Genomic DNA, 25,568 nt, shown 5'->3' with positions numbered 1-25,568 from the left:
TGGCTGTGACATCACACACTCTGACGCAATACACACTAATGGAAAAGCTGAAACTGTAACAAAAAAAAACCACACTAAATTTAAACGCTCACAAGTTGAAAAGTATAGAAGATACGAGGACGCTGATTGACACTGATAAAGTTGAAAGATGCTTTTGAAGTTGAAATGACGTTTCTACGCCAAAGTATGACGATGATAGACGCTGATGAAAAGAAGGAAGTTGATAAAAAGTTGAACGATGATTCCCATAGACGACCATTATAAAAAAACGACGGAAAAAGTTGAGAAACGTTAAAAGTTGAAAAGCTGAAAACGTGAAAAGTAATAGCCCCCATCTCCTAAAGACGACACACGTTTAGAAAGTTGAACGACGATTCTACAATGAAGCGTTGAGACGATGAAAGCGACCGAAAAACGGGTGAAATAAAAAGAATAATAAAGACCGAAGATATCAATAGTGTGAGAGCTGTTCAGCTCTCCCACTAACTAGTTCAATAATTGCTTTTAAAGTAATTAACTACACATAGGTGAGACACAATTTAAGCAACTCATCATATCAATTTAAATATTTCAATGATAATCGAGTGTTTTTATCTGAAAAGTGTTATAATACAAACATATGCATCTCTGTAGATAAAACACACACACACAGAAATGGATACTTAGGTCAGAGTTCGTCATACATTTATTCTACAGCCATAACACAAAGGATAAAAGCGAAGTCATTGTGTTGGTGTCCTGATTTTGTGGATACGAAGAACTAAACGGTAAAAGCTGGAAGTTCAGCTTGAATAGCCTCAGGCAGGTGGATCTCTGTGGATGCAGAAAGTAAACAAACATTTTGTATTTATTGTTATGTTGTTCTCTATCTCCTAATTTCACTCAGGCTGTACTGATTTGAGAAATATTAAATAGATCTGGGTTATGTTTCCTTCAAACAAAGCTCAGGTACTTGAAGAAATCATTGGGTTTAGGTTTTTATTCTTTTCTATTTATTGTTAATTATACAAGTGATGGGACAGATGTCAACCTCTGATCACTCACTGACCAACACAGACTTAGCTGTACTCTGATTGGTCAGCTGTGTGTAGAGGTGGGACTTCAAGAATCGTGGGTAACTGTTCGTCTCCATCAGTCCAAACACCTGTTCCTGGGCCAGCTGGAAGGACGCAGGGTGGACCCCTAGTCTGAGACTTTGATTGGTCGCCTTTCTGACAGGAGTCCACGTTGACCTGTAGACAGAAAACTGTGGGATCACATGACTTCAGAACCACAGTTACAGAGCAGGAAGACAGACATACCTGTCTCACTGCAGAGGTGGAAATAAAGTCAGCGTAGATTTTTTCAGTTCTGGATCCCATCTTGCTTAGAGGGCGTGTTTGCTTTAACTTCTCCACAGCCAACCAAAAGTCCAGGTTTTCCTCACTGAACTCAGACCTCAGAAAGTGACGGAACACTGTAATGCCATCTGAGCAATGAGCAGAGAGCAGCAAGTACAATGTCATTGTACAGTAGGCTCCAACTCAACAGGCAATTACACACATGGGAAGTGATTTGACTTACACTGGTTGCTTAGTAAAGCTTCCAGACTCTCTGCCCAGCTCAGTGCCTCAGCTACAGATGGTCTGAAAACCACAACACACACAAAAGAACAAACCAGAACCAAGAGGACAGTGCCAAAACAAACTAAAGATGTTAGATGTTAACCAAATGGAGCAAATGCCAAAACTAACTGGAGCCCACAAAACACTGCTGAAACTGTAGTGAAAAGTCATACATATATGTTTGTTGAAGGGCATATTATAGTGTATATGTGGTGTGCTTTCACACCTACAGGATTTAGTTCGATGTAATAGGATTCAAGTTTGTTTTCCCACTTGGTGTGGTTGGTTTTGTCTGGCATGAGCACGGTAATCACACTTGAGTGCTCACCAAAACAAACGCACAGAGATCTCCAAAGTGAGAATACTTGAAATCTCTGAAACAGGTTAGTCAGTATATGCTCTAAAAAGTCACTGAATAGCTCAATCGGTAAACTCGCAGGACTTGTATACGGGTGGTCCCCGGTTCGAATAAGCATCCAGTGTGGGTCCTTGGGCAAGACCCTTCAAGCTACCGCCTACCTCATAATGACTAGCCACATGAGATACCGGCTCAGACGTCGCCCGGTGTTGGGGAACCAGAGAACCTTGGCGAGAAGTGGGCTACTAACCCTAGTCAGAGGGCTTACATGAAAAGAATGTGCGGCGAATGGGAATGGAGAAACCCACACAAACGGCAACTGCTATCACAACTTGAGATTGACGAGGTACAACACAAATGCTACGGGAGCCAGGACGCCAGGTCAGAGGGGAGGTTTCACCATCTCCACAACCGGAAATTGGGAACGAAGTCTTAATGAGCACAGATACGCTGAGCGAGGCAGCGAGATCTCATGGCGAGATTCAACAGGCAACCCCGAACCCCACTACAACGACTAAGTGAAGTACCATCAGAAAGTCTGTGAATGCAGCATTGAGAGCGATCCCTACCACAACCATCACAGAAACCAATGAACCAATATACGCTTCAGCATCAGTCATCCTAGAGGGGCTTGGCTATAAGTGCAACCATGGGAGCCATGAGAAACAATAGCCACAATGGAAACGAAGGTTGGAGGCAAAAATCAAGGCAGCTCGGAGGCAAGTGAGCCAAATGACAGAGGCCCAGAGGGGTGCAATGAAAAGACCGATGCTCAAGCGGTACAGTCAGATGCCCATACCTGAAGCACTTGAAACTGCCAAGCAAAGGATACAAGCCTTGGCCAGCCACCTAAAGAGATACACCAGAGACAACGAAGCCAGATGAATAAACCGGCTGTTCGCAACACAACCTGCGAAAGTGTTGTGTGACGCCTCCCTTTCCAGTACTGTTCAGTTTCCAGCTCTGCTGTTATTACCCTGCCATTGAGAGTACAGTGATGCACAGTGGCTGGTGGATCTGAGGGAAGACCACAGCAACCTCCCTGAACAGAATCCAGTGATTATCACAGTGGCAGACATCCAACAAAGAGTCTCAGGTATGAAAAACTGGACAGCACCTGGCCCTGACATGATCCACGCCTACTGGCTAAAGAAGCTCACTGCAACCCATGAGCGCCTGGCAGCACAAATGAACCAGCTGCTAAGGGATGGTACCCACCTTGATTGTCTAACTGAAGGGCAAACAATCCTGATAATGAAGGATCCCTCAAAGGGTACAGTCCCATCCAACTACCGGGCAATAACATGTCTCTCCACAACATGGAAGCTCATGTCGGGCATCATCGCAGCTAAGATAAGTGGGCACATGGGTCAATACATGAGCGAAGCACAGAAGGGCATTGGTAAGGATACCAGAGGAGCCAAACACCAATCGACTACAAGAAAGCCTATGACTCAATGCCACACACATGGATCACTGAATGCTTGGAGCTGTACAACATCAATAGGACTCTAAGGGCCTTCATTGCAAACTCGATAAGGTTGTGGAGAACCACCCTTTAAGCCAATGGGAAGCCACTTGCCCAAGTATCCATCAAATGTGGCATATACCAAGAAGATGCACTGTCCACACTGCTGTTCTGCATAGGTCTGAACCCCCTCAGCCAAATAATAAACAAGACTGGCTATGGATACCGACTCCGGAACAGGGCCAAAGAGAGGCAAGGTTATCCACACAGAAGGGGTCTCACTCCCAGAAGGAACAATAGCAGACATTGAGGACAGTTACAAGTACCTTGGAATACCACAGGCGAATGGCAACCTTGAACAGGCAACAAGGAATGCGGCAACAGCCAAATACCTCCAACGAGTAAGGCAAGTCCTAAGAAGCCAGCTCAATGGCAAGAACAAATCCCAGGCAATAAACAGCTACGCCCTGCCAGTGATCAGATACCCTGCGGGAATAATAAGGTGGCCAAAGGAAGAGATACAGACCACGGATGTTAAGACACGAAAGCTCCTCACCATGCATGGAGGGTCCCACCCCAAATCCAGCACCCTGTGACTGTACTCTAGCCGCAAAGAAGGAGGCCGAGGACTAGTGAGCGTGAGAGCCACTATCCAGGATGAAACATCCAAGATCCATAAGTACATCAAGGATAAGGCTCCGACAGATGACGTGCTGAGTGAATGTCTCAGGCAGTGGAGAACAGAGGATGAGATGCTGGATGAGGGACCATCATGGGAGGACAAGCCCTTGCACGGGATGTACCACCGGAACATAACTGAAGTGGCTGATCTCAACAAATCCTACCAATGGCTTGAAAGAGCTGGGCTGAAGGATAGCACAGAGGCACTCATCCTGGCTGCACAGGAGCAGGCCCTGAGCACCAGAGCCATAGAGGCCTAGATCTACCACACCAGTTAAGACCCAAGGTGTAAACTGTGCAAAGAGGCCCCTGAGACGATCCAGCACATAACTGCAGGGTGTAAGATGCTGGCAGGGAAAGCATACATGGAACGCCATAACCAAGTGGCTGGCATAGTATGCAGGAACATCTGCGCGGAGTATGGACTGGAAACCCCAAGGTCAAAGTAGGAAACACTTCCCAGGGTGGTAGAGAACGAGCGAGCCAAGATCCTGTGGGACTTCCAGATACAGACAGACAGATTGGTAATGGCGAACCAACCAGACATTGTGGCGGTGGATAAAGAACAGAGGAAAGCCGTGGTGGTGGATGTTGCAATACCAAGCGATGGCAACATCAGGAAAAAGGAACATGAGAAACTAGAGAAATACCAAGGGCTCAGAGAAGAACTGGAGAAGGCTTGGAAGGTGAAGGCCACAGTGGTGCCTGTGGTGATCGGAGCACTGGGGGCAGTGACCCCCAATTTGGAGGAGTGGCTACAACAGATCCCTGGAATAACATCCGACATCTCAGTCCAGAAAAGTGCAGTCCTAGGAACAGCAAGGATACTGTGCAGAACCCTCAAGCTTGGAAAGTGGATGAGACCACCCACGTGGGGTGAGAAGGAAGTTGTTTTTTTTAGATAGATAGATCGATCTTCACAAAGATATTTCGATCTTTCAATGGTAAGGCAATGCTATAGTGGCCTCACGTAGAACCGCTGCCAGAACCAACTTTAGGGACTTGGCATCCTCTCTTAAGGGCCCGAGTTGTTCATTATGGCTGTTTTCAGGGAAGTCCATCTTAAACTGTTGCTTCCAAAACTCATCAAGCATAACAGAAGAAATCCTATTAGCAGTAACTGTTAATGAATATCCTGATTCCCTCCCAAGTGGCCCATTCACAGTCCAACCAAGCACTGTCTTAGTTGCAAAAGGCTCCACTTGCGCATCTATCTCGGGCAAAGGGACATGTTTCAAATATGGCCACTCATCCAGGTCCTGTTGTCTTGGAATATTATGTATATTGACAGGCATTTTGCAGTAAAAAGATCAGGCATTCCACAGTAGACATTGCTGTGCAATCCGGCTACTTTGAGGTCAGGAACGATACACCTGTTCACCACTTTTTCCTGTCCCATAGTACACAGGAGAATCCTTATCTTCCTTCCTGTGAGATTAAATCTAACCATGAGGCTGGATGTACAGCAGGATGCTGAACTCCCTGGATCCAAGAAGGCGTACGTCTTCACAATCAGCTGACCCTTCTTCGATTTCACTTTAACTGGTAAAATGGCAAGTTTACAATCCTGGACACCGGCCCCAGTAAGACCACTTGTCTGGACAGTAGCAGGATCACCCCCTGTCTTAGTGACAGCTTTAACGTCATCCTTCTCCTTACGATAAATATGAAGAACACTTGGAAGTCTAGAACCACAGATTTCTTGTTGTTTACATTGCTTACTGATGTGCCCAACACACAAGCAGCCAAAACAGAGGCCGCTTCTTTTGAAGAAAGAAAGTTTGTCATTGTGTGGTGCCTTGCCAAGCTGATCACATTGCTGCAGTGCATGTCCACCTTCACAAAACAAGCATAAACCGATGAGACCATCATATGACTCTGGCCAAATCTTCCTCTCCAGAGCAGTAACCAAAGCTGCTTCCTTTAACCCTTGGACGAGCAAAATGTTTGTTTCCACTGTCACAGTCCTTAACTACAGTTGCTGGGTTATGACAAAGATTTCCATAAATAGGATCTGTAGCAATCTTAACCTGATGTTCAAGAATTATGACAGTAATAGTAAACGTCGCTCTGCGGTGCTGTTTCTCCTGAATGTCACATGCCACTGTTCGCCACTTATCCTTCAGCTTATATGGTTGCCTTTTTATCACAGCAAGCATATTGACGGGAGTGTTCAGAGAGAGCTCTTCCATCTTCAGACCTAATTGATGGCCAAGTATGTACCTTGTCCAAATAAGCAGCTGCAATCATGTGTTCATTTCCAAAATGCTCATAAAAAAGGGTCTTTGCCCTTGCATATCCAACACCTTCAGCCATATGCTGACAGCTCTTAACAAGTTTGTAAGGCTGCCCCTGGTGTACTGTGCAAGATAGTGCAGGCAATCATCAGCATCTCTGGTCTTTGCTTCTATCACCTGCTTAAACGAACGCATAAAGGCATGGAAATGCAAAGGGTTACCATCAAAAATTTGGATTCCTGTCTTTAGTATGTTGATCCAGCAGCCTTTCCTCACTGCCAGTTAGTTTGTTCTGTTTCCCCAAAATAGACAGCAAGTGTGAGTTCTCGTTAATAGTTAGATAGTCATCTTGTTGTGTTTCTATCTTGAGCTGTGTTTTCTCAGCAGTCACCTTTCCCTTTGTGTTCACATTAAATTGCTGTGGCATGCAGGCCTCTACATTTTTTGTTTTCCCCCTGCTTTAAAATATGATTCCATTTCGTTCGACCTCCGTGAGACAAGGGTCCGTACAGTAGACCCGGCCCTCAACACATTCACTTTAGCAGCGGCTGCAGCTATATCAACTTCAAGCTGAAGTTGCTTCTTCCTTCTTCTTAATAGCTCTTCCTGCTGCTCTAGAGTATGTTTTTCTTTAAGCATCTGTTGCCGTGCCAACAAGGCAGCCATCTCAGCTTCTACTCTAAGCCTTACAGATGAAGTTGATAAAGTAGTCGAGCTTGACAACTACCTATATAGGATACGCTGTCCAAGGGCAAAACATCATCCTGGATATCATCATGCTGAAGATTCTGATGCAGTGATGTGCTCTGTGATTGCCCTGTGTCTTTAGTCAACTGTACAGGCCGATTTGAAAGTTTATCAAGTTCAGAAAGCCCTATTTCAACATCCTTAATAAATCCTCTGTTATATTTAGCGTTGCTCAAAATCCATGTATTTTGCTCATCTCTTACGTCAGATGAAATTAAAGACAGCAGAGATTCATGCAAAGCGTCGGCATTCTCGTGTCCCCAGCAGCCGAACAGGCTTGTGATCCACTTATCGTAACCGAGCGACAAACATCAACCGGAGTTCTTAATATGTCACCAGTTGATCTCAGCAATAAATCCCCAGATTCACCGTAATCCCACTCCAGCTCCTGCCGTAATCCTTATTTGCGTACTCTCGTAGAGTGACTTTGTTCGCCGTTTAGCTGCATCTACTGACTATTTAAAATCCATGTCCAACAACGGCTACCTGTTTCATTGACAATGTTGGCAACTCTCCCAGGCTTCAATATTTCCAGAGTCGCCAAGTGGCTGATTTTGGGAAGCTTGTCCGACGCGCTCCGTACAAATATTGACAGACTTGGGTTCAATATATTTGTATTTCGTTTATTCTTTCAACCATTAATAATGACATCCAAATAAGTCATACAGTAGACCCCAGAGTAACATATTGTGTCGGTATAATACAGCGGTCAATGAAAATAGGCCTTCCCCATCTCCCGCTTACTACAAACTGGCAAACACTTTAAGTCATTACCACCATCGGTACCATGTGACCTTGTGACAATTTATGATCACGTGATCACCCCCTGAGCCTGTCCGCTACAACAGTTGTTTAGTTATGAATGTGTTAGCCTAAGGTACATCCCTGCTTTTTTATTTTGCACCGATTGTTTACTTAACAGATTTGCTTGGTTTCAGCAGCAGGTTGCACCCCCACCCGCCCTCCCGCACACACACGCCAAAGCAGAAACTGTCCACCAACACAGCAACATCACACATTTAGGATTAGCTAAATAAAACATTAAATAAACCATTAATCAAGAAGAGTATATATATTTTATATATACCCCTCTTGTTAAAGACAAGCTGTCCATCACAATATGGCATTAAGCGTAATATATGCTGCTTGTTAAACTGCTGGACAGAACAAAAGGAAAAAAAGGAAAGCAGTTAAAATCTTCAGTCTAATGCATCTGACCTGGTTTTCTTTGTTAGTACCTGTGGTTTCTCAAAGCTTTCTCCAAGTTGTTGCTATGGAAGAAGGAATTCTTTTTACGTCTTTGTAGGAACCACATTCGACTCTGAACATCTGTGGCTCTAAAGACACAAAGATACGTTGGAAACAGAAGATGCAAACAATACCACAGTAAATGTGTTGTTACATACAGACTCTTGGACTTCATTCTCAGCTGAAGATTACTGGACCTGGGATCCTAAAAAAACAACAACAGATAGTCGGTTGCTGCTGTTCCTCACTAATGAACCAGAGATGTTTTCCTTCATATTGTCTTCTTAAACCAGTTTTGTGCTTCTTGGTGGATCAGACTTCATTCATTGACCCCCATGCTTTTTACTAGACTAAACATGACTCTGCTGCTTTCAATACCTTGGTGCCACAGAGAAACAACAGCATTTGGTGCAGAGACCCCCCCTTTCTGGTTAGTTGTTTCCTCAGGGTGTGGGGTGAAGGAGGTCTTGTGTCTGGCTTTGACCTTGTGTCAAAATCAAAAGCCACAGCTTGTGTGAGTCTGTGAATGTGAATGGTGCTGTCGGACAGGAACCGGGGGGATTGAGGTTCCTGCAGCAGAGAACCCTCTGAAAATGAGCGACTTAGGCCTGAAACAAGACCACAATAAGAAGGTCTGATGTCTTCATCACTTTTATTTGTTCATGAACTTCAGCACTTTTACCTTTTTTTATCATGTACCTCCATATACTGTACAAGTCATCAGCTTATTCTGTTGTTGCAATCGATCATGGCCGTACTGGACCATATAATGGAAAAAAATTCCATTACATGGTCTAGTAATCCTGCAATTAATATCTTATGTTTTGCCTTACATCTGTTTTAGGTATTCTTCATTTAACCTGGATTGTTCAATGGTCCTCAAGTGCACCCACCATCCGCAGGAGGAACCGTAGGGGGCCGGTGCAAAGTGGATTGGGCAGCAGTCGAAGGCGGGAGCCTAGGCGACCCAATCCCTGGATAACCAATCTGGCTATTGGGACATGGAATGTCACGTCACTGGGAGGAAAGGAGCCTGAGCTTGTGCAGGAGGTTGAGTGGTACCAGCTAGAAATAGTCGGGCTCACCTCCACACACAGCCTGGGCTCTGGAACCCAACTCCTTGAGAGGGGCTGGACCCTCTTCTACTCTGGAGTTGCCTGCGGTGAGAAGCGGCGGGCTGGTGTGGGCTTGCTCATAGCTCCCCAGCTTAGTCGCCATGTGTTGGAGTTTTCCCCGATGGACGAGAGGGTCGCTTCCCTGCGCCTTCGGGTGGGGGATAGGTCACTCACTGTCATTTGTGCTTACAGGCCAAATGGTAGTGTGGAGTACCTGGCCTTCTTGGGGTCTCTGGAGGGAGTGTTGGAAAGCGCTCCAACTGGGGACCCTATCGTTCTTCTGGGAGATTTCAATGCCCACGTAGGTAACGACAGTGATACCTGGAGAGGCGTGATTGGGAGGAACGGCCTCCCTGATCTGAACCCGAATGGTGTTATGTTATTGGACTTCTGTACTAAGCACAGTTTGGCCATAACAAACACCATGTTAGAACATAAGGCTGACCGTCGGTGCACATGGCACCAGGACACCCTAGGCCGGAGGTCGATGATAGACTTTGTAGTCGTTTCACCTGACCTTCGGCCATATGTTTTGGACACTCGGGTGAAGAGAGGGGCTGAGCTGTCAACTGATCACCACCTGGTGGTGAGTAGGATCCGCTGGCAGAGAAGGAGGCTGGAACGACTTGGCAGGCCCAAAACCTTTAACTCACACCTCCGGGAGAGCTTCGACCAGATTCTGAGGGAGGTGGGAGACATAGAGTCCGAGTGGACCATGTTCTCCGTCTCCATTGTCAACGCGGCCGTTCAGAGCTGTGGACGCAGGGTCTCCAGTGCCTGTCGTGGTGGTAATCCCCGAACCGTGGACGCCAGAGGTAAGGGACGCCATCAAGCTGAAGAAGGAGTCCTACCAGGTATGGTTGACCTGTAGGACTCCTGAGGCAGCTGATGGGTACCGGCAGGCCAAGCGTGCTGCAGCCCGTGCCGTTGCGGAGGCAAAAACTCGGGCTTGGGAGGAGTTTGGGGAGGCCATAGAGGAGGACTATCGCTCGGCCTCAAAGAGATTCTGGCAAACAGTCCGGCGCCTCAGGAGGGGGAAGCAGTTCTTTACCAACTCTGTTTTCAGTGGAGGTGGGGAGCTGTTGACCTCAACTGGGGATGTTATCGGACGGTGGAAGGAGTACTTTGAGGATCTCCTCAACCCCTTCGACATGCCTTCTGCTGAGGAAGCAGAGGCATGGGACTCAGGGGCGGACTCGCCCATCACCCAGGCTGAGGTCCCTGAGGTAGTTAGTAAGCTCCTCGGTGGCAGAGCAGCGGGGGTGGATAAGATCCGTCCTGAGTACCTCAAGTCTCTGGATGTTGTGGGGCTGTCTTGGGTGACACGCCTCTGCAACATCGCGTGGAGGAGGGGGACAGTTCCTCTGGACTGGACAACCGGGTGGGTTGTCCCTCTTTACAAAAAGGGGGACAGGAGAGTGTGTTCCAACTATAGGGGGATTACACTTCTCCGCCTCCCTGGGAAAGTCTATGCCAGGGTACTGGAGAGGAGAATTCGGCCGATAGTCGAACCTCGGATACAGGAGGAACAATGGGGTTTTCGGCCTGGTCGTGGAACGCTGGACCAGCTTTATACCCTCAGCAGGGTGCTTGAGGGTTTGTGGGAGTTTGCCCAACCAGTCTACATGTGCTTTGTGGATCTGGAGAAGGCATTCGACCGCGTCCCTCGTGACATCCTGTGGGGGTTGCTCCGGGAGTATGGAGTCCAGGGCCCTTTGCTAAGGGCTGTTCGGTCTCTGTACAACCGGAGCAGGAGCTTGGTTCGCATTGCCAGCAATAAGTCAGACCTGTTCCCGGTGCATGTTAAACTTCGGCAGGGCTGCCCTTTGTCACCGGTTCTGTTCATTATTTTTATGGACAGAATTTCTAGGTGCAGCCAGGGGCCGGAGGGGGTCTAGTTTGGGGACTACAGGATAGCATCTCTGCTTTTTGCAGATGATGTTGTCCTGTTGGCTTCATCAGGCCAGGACCTCCAGCGTGCGCTGGTGCGGTTTGCAGCTGAGTGTGAAGCGGCTGGGATGAGAATCAGTTCCTCCAAATCTGAGGCCATGGTTCTCGACCGGAAAAAGGTGGTTTGCTCTCTCCAGGTTGGAGAAGAGTTCCTGCCCCAAGTGGAGGAGTTTAAGTATCTTGGGGTCTTGTTCACGAGTGAGGGAAGGAAGGAGCGTGAGTTTGACAGACGGATCGGTGCGGCGGCTGCAGTAATCCGGTCGGTGTATCGGTCCGTCGTGGTGAAGAGGGAGCTGAGCCGAAAGGCAAAGCTCTCAATTTACAGGTCAATCTACGTTCCTACCCTCACCTATGGTCATGACCGAAAGGGCAAGGTCACGGATACATGCGGCTGAAATGAGCTTCCTCCGCAGGGTGGCTGGGCGCTCCCTTAGAGATAAGGTGAGGAGCTCTGTCACCCGGGAGGAGCTCGGAGTAGAGTCGCTGCTCCTCCACATCGAGAGGAGCCAGCTGAGGTGGCTCGGGCATCTAGTTCGGATGCCTCCTGGACGCCTCCCTGGGGAGGTGTTCCGGGCATGTCCCACCGGTAGGAGGCCCCGAGGAAGACCTAGGACTCGCTGGAGAGACTACGTCTCTCGGCTGGCCTGGGAACGTCTTGGGGTCCCACCGGAAGAGCTGGAGGAAGTGTCCGGGGAGAGGGAAGTCTGGAACTCTCTGCTTAGAACTCTCTGCTGCCCCCGCGACCCGGCCCCGGATAAGCGGATGAAAATGGATGGATGGATGGAGGTTTTCATAGGTTCTGACTCTGACACATCCCAACATCTCATCTCAAGGTTTCCTAGAAAATTGAAACCAATTCTCAGTATATTCACAGAATCAGACCCCTCAGTTCTCAGAGGTCACCTTGTCCTCCAAGATCAGGTTCATTCTCCATGTCCTGATGCTAATCCTATTTTTTTTCTGATGCTAGTGTAAAACATAATTAAACCGGCTAAGTACAGTGGTACTGGATGTAGTAACATCTGTGGTAGTGGCAAAGCAAAGACTACAACCTCCCACCAGTATTTGTAGAAATGGTAATGCTACTATCATATTTAAGGTAGTGTTTGCACTACCTTGGCAGGCAGCAGGTCAGACTGGTGTAGGATCATTTCTTCCGACATCAACAGGGTTCTGCTGGGGCTGCAAAGATCCAAAGGCTAGAAATAATCAAAGAACAGCAGGTTTATTCAGATAAACAGAAAAACAATGATAATGTGAGTTTGAGGAATAATATTCAGATTCTAATGCAAAATTAAAGCTCCATTGGTTCTAACATTAACATTCCTAGACAACATTGTCTTCAGTGTCTAGTTTCAGTGATTCTATCCTGAAATGGTTCTGACCTGAATACAGGAAAGGCTGTTTGGTTCAAAGACCAGCAGAGGCCATTGGCAGAGTCTAACCTGGACAAAGATGGGGAAGATGAGTGTCTTGGGTGCCAGATTAATGTAGGTTCCGTACACGGAGCACGCTAGGTGTGATTGAACGATAGTGCAGTTCTGGTAGTTACTGTAGTTATTGGGTGGTACTGGTGGGGACAGGGCATTGGTAGAGCTGGAGCCATGTCTAAAGTCTGGGATGAACTTCTGAGTTCTCCTGGGGTAAGTCTGGTACAGGTGCCCTAGACACAGATAATGCAGGTAGTTACCGTTAGCATTCAACCCTCATACTAGAGGACATATGCGCAGAACAAGTCTCACCAATGGTCCTGGTCCCATCGTGATATACTGACTGCAAGAGCTGGAAAACAGAGCAGATGGAGAACATCTCATCTCAGAGTGTTATCAAAACCAACACTGGCAACGATACATATACCTTTTGCAACCCACGCCTGTTTTCTGGGGGTGTTCTGGAAAATGACATAGCTACATCCAAACGACTTCTCTTTGCAACCATGAAATCTATTTCACTGCAAATAATGTCATAATATAAGAGCCAGCTGTGTGCTGTTATATAAGGTGTAACGATTTGTGTTACTAATGCAATGTTTATGAACAATAAAAAAGTAAACTTTTCAGTTCTGTCTGAAAAAACTTCAAGGCCAACTGCCTTGACCGGTTGGGGTGAGGGGATAGAGAGGGAGAGAAAAGCACAGCAACAAAAAAACAAGCAACAACAGAGCACAGGCAGGATGGTTGGACCAGGGACTGGATACAGGCAGGATGGTTTGATCCGCAGCTGCCCATCACAGACACAGCTCTGAGTCCTGACCCAAATCCAGCACCCTGAGACTGTACGCTAGCCGCAAGGAAGGAGGCCGAGGAATATTAAGCGTGAGAGCCACTATCCAGGATGAAACATCCAAGATCCATAAGTACATAAGGATAAGGCCCCAACAGATGACATGCTGAGTGAATGTCTCAGGCAGTGGAGAACAGAGGATGAGATGCTGGAGGAGGGACCATCATGGGAGGACAAGCCCTTGCACGGGATGTACCACCGGAACATAACTGAAGTGGCTGATCTCAACAAATCCTACCAATGGCTTGAAAGGGCTGGGCTGAAGGACAGCACAGAGGCACTCATCCTGGTTGCACAGGAGCAGGCCCTGATCACCAGAGCCATAGAGGCCCAGATCTACCAATAATAATAATAATAATAATAACAACTGCAGTGTGTAAGATGCTGGCAGGGAAAGCATACATGGAATGCTATAACCAAGTGGCTGGTATAGTATTGTTGGGGATATGCGAGGAGCACAAATTATAATAATTGGATTTATAGCTCCTGATTGGAGATACCAATTATGTTTATAATTTAGATTCACAAATCTTGGTTATTAGCTTAAATATATATAACTATATGACGAATGTCTATAGTTTGGTAAGTGAAACACTTATTATTGATTTAATAATTATTAATTGAATTAATAATTACTTAGTTTACGGGGCACCACCCTGTTTCCAGGGACCAATAACCGATTTGGAATAGCCAATACAGTCTCATTTGTATTATATAAGTTAGTTGAAGGATGAACTTCGTACCATAGCCGACTCAATTCACTAGTGCTGCAAAACCATATACAAATAATCACAGACAACGACCAATTAAATTATGAACGCTTTATTATACAATTAACATTAACTCTATCAACACTATCTTGAATAACTCAGCAAATCACAACTTAATCTTATGGTGTGTTCGTCTGGCGTTCTGTATGTGCGTTACCTGAGATAAGAGGGGTGTGTGTGAGAGAGAGAAAGAGAGAGAGAAAGAGAGAAAGAGAGAAAGAGAGAGAGAGAGAGAGAGAGAGAAGAGGAGGAGGAGGAGAGCACCCCCCTTTAGGGGCGTGGTGAGGTGGCACAGCTGCGCGCGTGTGCCGGTGAGCCCTTTGAATGGAGCGCGCGTGTCTGGCGCTCACAGGGAAAGAAGCGTGTAAAGGAGTGTGAAGTGGGGCTAGCGTGGATAAGGCTTGTGGTCACACAAACACGTGGGGCTATATTCTGAGATATAGTCACGTGATCGCGGAAGCGTGCAGTGGTTGAAACGTGCGCTTGGCGTGGTCGCAGAAGAAACAGAGCACTGCACAGTAACACACTAAAGCGCTTAAGCTAGTAAAATCACAGATTACAACACTTAAATATGCACCTCTTAGATTCACGTAGACCTGTAACAGCGTTACAGTCACGTGATCGCGGAAATACACAGTGATCAGATCGTGTGTGCAGGAAAAGAGACAACACAACAATAAAACAATTACTGATACCCTAAGAGTTCTACTCTGCTCAGACTTAAGAATGCCTCTGCCTTACTGCTCAATCCTGGTGAGAAGCTCCGGCGTTGCGTGCGTGCGTGCTTGCGCTGTTGCGGTCCGGTCCGGTCCAGGTGTGCGTCGCGGTGATCGCGTCGTGATCAGCTGATGCGGCGGCGAGTGAGGCGGTTAAGCTGGCGGTTTCCTGCCGTGTGGCTGGAAGTAGATGGGTGATCAGGCCCGTTCTCTGTGACGACGTCTCCGTTGGTTCAGCTGTTGGCTGCGGTGGAGGCTCCAGGCGGATGGAGAGAAGAAAGGTCTGCAATGGTCTCGTGTGCGAGGAGAGAAGGGTCCGGGACGAAGTCGGAGAGAAGAAAGGAAGGAGAGATCGCAGAGAACAAGGGGAAACGGGACAGGGTCGGAAAGAACAAGGGTCGAGTCTTCGGCCACGGTGACTTTTATAACCGTGTTTTTGGTCACGCCCGTCCTATTGTTTGGTCCAATCAGGATGGCTGACGTCCAAGTTTCTCCTCCGTTTGTCGCTTGTGTCAGCGGGAGTTGGATGTCAGCGGGGGAGCCAGGTACAGTATGAGTCCCCAGCCTGGCGCCTGGTTTTGGCGCTGAGATTTGAAATCTCTTTGTTCTCACTCACTACTATCAGGATGAGGACTTTACATGCAGGCCACAGTGCCTCCTTTGTCTGAGCATGTGGGACCTTAATAATAATTCTGTTAATAACAGATTATACAGATGAGGTCCCCCAACAGTATACAGGAACATCTGCGCAGACTATGGACTGGAGACCCAAAGGTCAAAGTGGGAAACACCTCCCAAGGTGGTAGAGAACGAGCGAGCCAAGATCCCGTGGGACCTCCAGATACAGACAGACAGAATGGTAATGGCGAACCAACCAGACATTGTGGCGGTGGATAAAGAACAGAGGAAAGCTGTAGTGGTGGATGTGGCAATACCAAGCAATGGCAAAATCAGAAAAAAGGAACATGAGAAACTAGAAATACCAAGGGCTCAGAGAAGAACTGGAGAAGGCTTGGAAGGTGAAGGCCACAGTGGTGCCTGTGGTGATCAGAGCACTGGGGGCAGTGACCCCCAAACTGGAGGAGTGGCTACAACAGATCCCTGGAAATACATCCAACATCTCAGTCCAGAAAAGGAACAGCAAGGATACTGCACAGAACCCTTAAGCTGCCTGGCCTCTGGTAGAGGACCCAAGCTTGGAAAGTGGATGAGACCACCCGCGGAGGGTGCGAATAGAGTGTATGCCTGGGAGCTTGAGGGTCCTGTGTCCTTCTGAACAGAGATCTCAGATGTTGTTCCTGGGATCTGCTGGAGCCACTCTCCCAGTTTGGGAGTTACAGCCCCTAGTGTTTCTATCACTTGTGCCCTCTCCTTCCACATCTTCTCTATCTCTTGTTTTAGACCTTGGTACTTCTTGATTTTCTCGTGCTCCTTCTTTCTGGTGTTGCTATGACTTGGGATGCTACACCTATCACAGCCTTGTTTTCTTGTTTGTCCACCACTACTATGTCGGGTTGGTTGGCCATTACCAGTTTGTCAGTCTGTATCTGGAAGTCCCACAGGATCTTAGCTCAGTCATTCTCAACCACCTTTGGAGGTGTGTCCCATTTGGGTTTTGGGACCTTCAGCCTGTACTCAGCACAGATGTTCCTGTACACTGCCAGCCACTTGGTTATGGCGTTCCATGTATGCCCTGCCTGCTAGCATCTTGCATCCCATTGTTATTTGCTTTATTGTTTTAGCTATCTGGGCTCTGTATAGCCAGAGGTGGTTCTACCTTATTTTACCAATCAAACAAGATCATCAATAACTGTCCAATGACTCAAAGCAAAAGTCAAAGCAAGCAAGCTCTGTCTGTGGTCATTTTGTTTTAGATGTCATTGCGTTTCGGTGAATCCTCACCCGTTCTGAACTGACAGGTGAGAAAATGATGTAATTCTCTCCATCTGATGTCACATGGGTTCCCTTTATTGTAGTGCTGTGAGAGGAGTACTCAGTCATCTGGGCTCCCTCCATCTTATCCCCCTCCACTCTCTTGTCTTTCCACACAGATCCCAGGGCCTCCAAAATGAAGCGGACTCCCAAACCTTGACCCTCTCCATGTTTACTGCAGACGGGGTGAGACAGGAACTTCTGGCCCATGGTCTAGGAAAGGTTAGATGTGTTTAGTACAGCCCCTTTCACACCTGCATCGGATGTGTGAGCAGGGCCCCTAAGTTGTTACATGGTCCTTAAACATGTCTGAAAGAGGCTTCAGGCTCACCTTACAATGAGCCGGTGGGCATCCTGACCAGAGCTTAGGTAACCCTCTCCTCACAACCAAGACGATACGAGATGAACTCCTGAAATGACAGGTTCTTATGAGGAGAGGCTACAGGCTTGCGTATCTCCGCTGCACATTTACAGTAGCAGAGGGAGAATTCAAACACAACTGGCTAAGGGCAAACAATGACTGTTGTAATGTTGACAGGGAACCAGCTGATAAAACATTTCATTTATCATGGCTGATGGTTTGACATTCTGCAGTGAGAGCTGAAGTGCTTCTTATTATGTATTTCTAAACTTATTCAATTAAACATTATGGTTTCCATACTTTATATAAGTTCGCATATACTGTAGCTAAATATGCTTCTATTTTCCACATATAAAACTGAGAGAATCATTCAGTTGCAGCTCATCCGGTTTACCGGGTCTGCTTCGTTTCTGTTGTTTCTTAATCACCATTAGATTCAGTTATTCTAAATTTCTACCTGATTGTGTGGGCAAGGTCCACACACTTCCATGTCTCCACAGCAAGGCCATTCAACTGTAGGACCGAGTCTCCCTGATGGAGTCCGGACTGATGAGCTGGACCACCTGTAAACACAGTGGAAAAGAAAGAACCCAGACAGGCAGGTGTCAGTCTGCAGACACCCAGCCCACTCACACTGACTGATTTAGTTCCCACAAACTTTGGCACCATGCACGTAAAACTGTGTGAGGAATTTAATATTGCTTGCTATAAGAGACATCAACTAATTCTGATTTCACTGAGTTTCTCACCTGGGTCGACGGCCTGGACTCGGACAGGACAGTCAGAACAGATGGTGAAGCCAAACCCATCTTTTCCTCGAATAATGTTCACCTGCACAAAACACAGAAGAACACGTTAATATTTTTACTCTGAGTCTGAATAATATGTCACATGCAGACTGCAGTTCTGTGTCGATCCTGGTTTTTATGACTGTGTAAACAGCAAAGGGAAGAAAAGGTCGAGTTTGCCCTCCACAAAAAATTTGTAAATGTCTGTGCAGACTGACAGCTGATATTAAAAGTCCTGCAGAAACACAGGTCCTGATCCTGGGGAGACGTGATTTACCTGGAAGGTATGTCAGCAATGTTTGCGTTTCTTTACATGATCAATCTTGTTCTCTGAAGAACCTGGACTGGTTTGGTTCCAGAAGCACAAGAGTCTTCACAGAAATGTTGGACTGTCCCTTTAAAATGACAGCCATTACATTCTATATATATATATATATATATTATATTAAACAATATTACACAAATACTATACACACACTATACTATACAGTACAACATTCTGATATTTCAGAACCTCGTTTGCACTTTTAGGTTTTTTATTTACTTTCCTGAAACTGTTTTGACCCCAAATTAGGAGGGTCTGGATTGAAGCTTATGGCAATGTTCAGATCACAAATTAATTGCCAACCATTCACACTCAGACCTGAGAAAGATTCTCTTCGATGCAGACTTGACAGAGACGATGGATTGTGTGCATACCAACAGATCGGGTTCTTGGTTGAAATCTTGCAAGTCCCTCAGCCTACGTGGATCTACTGTAGGGCTAAACCTGGACAAGGGTTCTAGATCCAGGTCCAAACAAATTCCACAGTTCCACGTCAAGCTCTATAGAACTAGTTCATAAAATTCAAATCCATTTAAACATTCATATGTCAAAATTCCAGATGTACAACCAGATCTAATCCACATTAGGACAGACTGAGGTCTAACTGATTCACATGAACTACTGTGTGAGACTGAGATCTGAATGGTAGAGAGAATAATAGCAGGAAGCGGGACTCACAACAACACCTGATGCATCCGCGTGATAAGACACACACTTCCTGTACAGACACACACACACAATCCCTACCTCCCCCTCCCCGTGTTAACAGTCACAACCTGGTACCAAAGAGTAATTAGTTACTCTCCGGTACAAGTTGCGCTGTGTTCCAGTTTCTCCAGTTCCTACATTTCTCCAATATGCTTCTGGGTGAAGCTTCATACAAGAGAAAACACAACAGAAACCCTATGGTCCTCAATGGGCAGAAATATGACACCCATAGGTCAATGTGTTCCTGGTCCCGGGGGGGGGGCATCCAGCCTACCTGAGGCCAACAATTAATGCAGATCAGGATTTTGTGTTTGTGTAAGCACAGCCAGGTGATTATTCAATTCAAATTAATTTTTCAATTCAGTTTTATGTATGTAGCACCAAATCACAACATAGTTATTTCAAGGCACTTTACAAGGTAAGGTTTAAGACCTTACACAACTAAACCCAACAAATCCCACATACAGCAAGTGTCATAATTCATGTTTCTTAGTTACGTTTTCACTCATGTCGGGTTTTATTTTTTCACCACTTCCTGTTTAGCTCCTTACCAAGTTAACCTAGCTTTACTTCAAGGCCTTGTTAACATCACCTGCCTGTCATCAGTAATTAGTCTTCTAGCACCACCTCTCACCCCAGTACCTTGTCAGATTGTCTGCGTTGTTCCTGACCAGCATTTCAGCGTTCCTAGTACTCTTGTCATTGTGTTCGACCCTGTCTTGTTGCCGACCTTGCCTCTAGCCTAATCTCTGACAGTCCTGTGCTGTAAGTTTGACCACCGTTTTGTTTTTGACCTTGCCTTTGCCTACTCCCTGTCGGATCAATGCCTACAACGTGTATGACATCTGCCTGCTTCACCTTGCCTATTAAACCATTGTTTTACTCAAGTCGATGCTGTGCATTTGGGTCCTTCCTCCATTGTCTGTTTGTGACAGCAGGTCTTTATTTGTAACTAATTACTATTTCACAGCAACAGTGGGATTTCTTATTAATGTGAGGGATGCAGGAAATGTTGCTGAGGTTCACTAAAGTCAAAGTGATATTTTAAACAAAGGTAAATGTTACTCAGATTCTGATTCTTCTAACATCATGTTCTGGTTCAGAATCGGGGTCAGTACAGTAGCACTGCAGTACATTCGAGGATTTACTGTGTAAAGAGAGGAGGCTGCTTCGTTCTATAATTCATCGCATGAATCTTTGATGACTCTGGAGAAAAACACTAAAACACAACAGACTGAGACATGAATCAGTGACAACTGTTCTTTGTGCAAATTCCTTTGAGTTTTACTTGATAAGTAGTAAAGTCCAGTTCAGGAAAACAGATTCTAGGTAATCTGACAATAAAGCCATATAATTACAAAGGATAACAGAGCTCTGCCTGGGGGGCTCTGTGTGGGCGGCTTGGGTCGCAACATCTGCCCTTCTGGAACTGAAGGTGTGTGGGCTCCCTGGCTGCTAGGATTCTTTCCTCTGCTTGTTGGATGGGCGTAGTGGCCGAGCCCCTCACATCACCCTGGCTTCCACAAGTGGCATTGTTCATGCACAAACGTCTGCCTCAGCCTTTGGGTGAACAATGTTAAGGTACAGCTTTACTAACCTTGTAGTGGGACACTTTCCAAATCCAACTGTAAGTATTACTGATACTTATCACTACCAATATCAATAATGTGTGAATATGGAAATTGTAGTGTTGTATGTCATGACTTTGATTAAGTTGTATGGGATATGTATAACAATGCACATATGTATGTATATGATATGTATGTTTGTATGAGTATGTGCACATACCATAACACTATTATTGGTATTAGTATTAAACCACAGTACAACAGTTGTTTAGTTATGAATGTGTTAGCCTAAGGTACATCCCTGCTTCTTATTTATTTTGCTCCGATTGTTTACTTAACAGATCTGCTTGGTTTCAGCAGCTGGTTGCACCCCTGTGTTGTATATATATATTATATATATACTCCTCTTGTTAAAGCAAAGCTGTCCATCACAATATGTCATTCAGCGTAAGATATGCAGCTTGCTAAACTGCTGGACAGAAGAAAAAAAAAAACAAACAAAAAAAAAAACAAAAAAAACAAAGGATAACAGGACGTACCATAAGCTGCTGGGAGCTGCTGGGATCTCTGGACAAGTGGCGATGCTCGGTGTTTGGCTGACTGCAGGGCAGGTTGTGGTTGCTAGAAGCTTTGGGTCCAGTGGGGGAGGTGGTGAAGTGGGTCGTGTCACACTCTGAATTTAAGTCTGAAGTTCTCCTGAGGTCTGCTGCAAGTAGATACCCACCGTCATCATCATCATCAGTCCAAGACCAGACTGCATTCTTCCAGAACATCCCAAATGTCATCAGAAGAGACCAGTGAAACCTGCAACTAACACTGGATCCAACTTTTAAAGTTGTTAAAAGAAATCAAACCTCAGAACTTCATAACCAACAACCTAAAAACCAAAACAGGTCTAGCTGCTGATGAACTACAAGCACTACTGATACTGCATCTAATAGTACTTCTGGTGATCTGGGCTTCTGCAAATGAATCTGCTTCTCCTGAGTCCTCTCTTTCCTTCTGCTGGTTGTCTCTCTCTCTCACTGCTCATCCATCTGGGGCAAACCAGTTTCGGATCTCTGTGTGATATGAGAGAGAGGGAGAGAGAGGGAGACAGAGGTAGAATAGGGGGGTTTGGACAGACTTGGGACACATGTTTGCTGGACACCTTCTCATCACCATGGTAACCATGCCCCCCCAGGCAGAGAGAAAGAGCAGCTTTAATTTATATTTACAGCTAGCGTGGCTCCCCTCCTGCACGTTAATGCAGCCATCACAACATGGGGTTCTGTTTATAGCTTAGAGTTGTTTGTTTATGAATAAGTTTACATTGTTAATGTCTTCACAGCAGAAATCTGGATTCATTTTGTCTCTAGAAAGAAGATCTGTTCTGTTTCTTTACCTATTACACACGTCTTTAACTTCTTTTTCCTTCCTATGTAACAGCGCAGCCCAGGACGCAGAGTCGCAGTCTTACACGCCTCTCTGCATGTTCTCTACAGCCGCCACCCACTCTTAGTCTTAGTTATCGCATAGACTGTGTCTGCTCCCCGACCACCTAAACTATACAAGTCACACACAAATCAAAGAGGAGTGACTTACCAGAATTTAATAAACATCAAAACAGTTCCTCTTACAGAACAAAGTAACAGTAAGCTAATAAAGTGTGGTTTATTAAATATCAGACCTCTCTCATCTAAATCCTTTTTAATAAATGACTTGATAAGTGACCATCACATAGATCTGTTCTGTCTCACTGAAACCTGGCTGCAGCAGGATGAATATGTTACTGTTAAATGAGTAGACTCCAATGAGTCACATCAACTATCATGTTCCTAGAAGTACAGGTAGAGGTGGAGGAGTAGCAGCAGTTTATAAATCAGATTTATTAATTACTCCTAAACCTGTCAGAGAACGGCAGAGAAAGGACCCAAATGCACAATGCATACGCAGCAGACGGGAGGTACGATTAAAGTAATATTTAATGACGGAATCCAGGTCACAAACGGTCCAAGTCATACACAAGCAGGCACAGGTTAGCAGCACACAAGGGAATAGCGTAACCGGGTCCGGTAACAGGCGTGGGTCAATAACAGAAGGGCTCAGATCTCAGAAACAAATCGACAGGCTTAGACAGGTCCAAAAACAAGCAGGGATCAGCAACGGGGTGAAGACTTACAATGCCAGTCAGGATTAGGCGAGAACGATGGTCAGAGGTGCGGAACTAGGTCAATAACAGAACAAGCCGAGTTAGAGAATGCTGGAACGTGAGAACAGAGAATCAACGATCTAGCGAGGTGCTGGCGTGAGAAGTGGTGCTTAAATGCATCATTACTGATGAAGTGCAGGTGTGGAAAATGACCGGGTGAAGCAGGAACAGCTGTGACGTGACGTAAACCGGAAGTGAAGCTAGAACAGAAACAGAAACCGGTAAACTACCAAAATAAAACAGGAAATGGAAACCCCAAACATGAATATATGGCTGATGAACAGAGTCCTTACAAAATAAAACCGGAAACAGAACCAGAACCTGACAAAACCTAAACATAGTTATAACTCATTTGAGAGCCTCACTCTGAGCCTTTCTCACCCAGACTCTAAAACCCAGAAGCCAGTTGTGTTTTGCATTGTTTACCGTCCTCCTGCTCCATATATGGAGTTCTTAACTGAATTCTCTGAATTCTTATCTGACTTAGTTCTTAGCACAGATAAAGTCATTGTAGTAGGAGACTTTAACATTCATGTAGATGTTGACAGTAACTGTCTCAGCACTGCTTTTAACTCCTTAATAGACACTATTGGTTTTACACAGCAGGTAAATAAACCCACTCATCACTTTAACCATACCCTCAATCTTGTCATGACATATAGGGTTGAAATTGATAATTTAATAGTTCTTCCCCAAAACCCTCTGTTATCTGACCATTTCCTATTAACTTTTGAATTTAGCATAACTGACCTTACAGTAGCTGGAAAGAAATGTTACTACTGTATAGCAGATGTTTATCTGACAACGCTTTTGCCAGATTCAAGCAGACGATTCCATCATCTTTTGCTCATTGTCTTGTAGATACACAGAAAACGGTCACCTTAATCCTTATGAACAGGTTGACTGTCTTGTAGATGATGCTGCAGCTCCTCTACGTACAATGTTAGACACAGTGGGTCCTCTGAAGAAGAAGACAGTGAATCAGAGGAGGTTAGCTCCGTGGTATAACTCAGAGATCTGCACCCTAAAGCACAGGACCAGACAACTAGAAAGACAGTGGCGTTCCAACAAAATAAATGTAAACTGCATTGCATGGAAAGACATCCATCTATCCATCCATCCATTTTCTTAACCGCTTACTCCCTAGTGTGGGGTCACGGGGGTGCTGGAGCCTATCCCAGCCGGCTACGGGCGAGAGGCAGGGTACATCCTGGACAGGTCGCCAGTCCATCGCAGGGCAACACATAGACAGACAACCATTCACACACACACTCACACCTACGGGCAATGGAGAGAAGCTGTGCTTGCTGTGCTTGCTGTGAGGCGACAGTGCTACCCACCGCACCACCGTGCCGCCCCTGCATGGAAGGACAGTCTAATAAAATATGAAAATGTGCTGCTAGAAAAACATATTATTCCTCCCTAATTGAGGAAAACAAAAACAACCCCAGGTTCCTTTTCAGCACTGTAGCCAGGCTGAATCGTAGCTGTGTTAAGTCTACTATCCCCTTAAATCTCAGCAGCAATGACTTTATGAACTACGTGACTAATAAAACTATCACCATTAGAAAAAACATTCAGCAGCGACCTTTTCTAAATGACAGAAAGCACTGTCTAGATCCATCAACTTTAGATATACCAAATCCTCTGTCTCACCTTGACAGCTTCTTCCCCATAACTCATATGGAGTTAACCTCAATAATCAACTCTTCCAAGTCGTCCACTTGTCGTTTAGATCCAATCCCAACCAGATTACTCAAAGAAGTTCTACCTTTAATCAGCTCGTCCATATTAAATCAAATCAACCAATCTTTACATTTAGGCTATGTACCACAGGCTTTTAAGGCTGCGGTCGAACCTCTATTGAAAAAACCAACCCTGGACGCTGGAGAACTAGCCAACTATAGGCCCATTTCAAATTTACCCTTTATTTCCAAGATTCTTGAAAAAATCGTGGCTAAATAATTATCTGACCACCTGAGTGGGAATAACCTGTACGAAGATTTTCAGTCAGGATTTAGAAAACATCATAGCACAGAAACAGCTCTGGTTAGAGTCACTAATGATCTTCTATTAGCTTCAGACAATAGGTCTAGTTTCTGTCCTTTTATTCTACATCTTATTACAGACACTAGAACATAAAATCGTGATTAAAGGAACAGCATTGGGATGGTTTAAATCCTATTTGTTGAACAGATTCCAGTTTGTTCATGTTAATGAGAAATTCTCCACATGCACAAGGGTTAGCTATGGAGTACCACAGGGTTCTGTGCTTGGTCCAATTTTGTTTAGCCTATACATGTCTCCCCTAGGTGAGATTATTAGAAAGCATTCTATTCATTTTCATTGTCACGCAGATGATACTCATTTATATATATCCTTGGAACCAAATGAAACAGATCAACTAGTCAAAATTCAGGGTTGTTTAAAAGACATTAAATCCTGGATGTCCCAAAACTTCCTTCAACTAAATTCAGATAAAACTGAAATTCTTATTGTTGGGCCTAAAAATCAGAGA

General features: G+C 45.5%; 1 pseudogene; it reads right to left on the bottom strand.

Annotated features, from left to right (window-relative positions):
- Positions 1–667: 667 nt before the first annotated feature.
- Positions 668–23,247, bottom strand: LOC114862755 (regulator of G-protein signaling 3-like; annotated as a pseudogene).
- Positions 23,248–25,568: the final 2,321 nt, after the last annotated feature.

The sequence above is a fragment of the Betta splendens genome, chromosome 9 (genome assembly GCF_900634795.4).
Source record: "Betta splendens chromosome 9, fBetSpl5.4, whole genome shotgun sequence".
Taxonomy (NCBI): Eukaryota; Metazoa; Chordata; class Actinopteri; order Anabantiformes; family Osphronemidae; genus Betta; species Betta splendens.
Note: the sequence above shows the minus strand (reverse complement) of the source record. Positions and strands in the feature narration are given on the sequence as shown.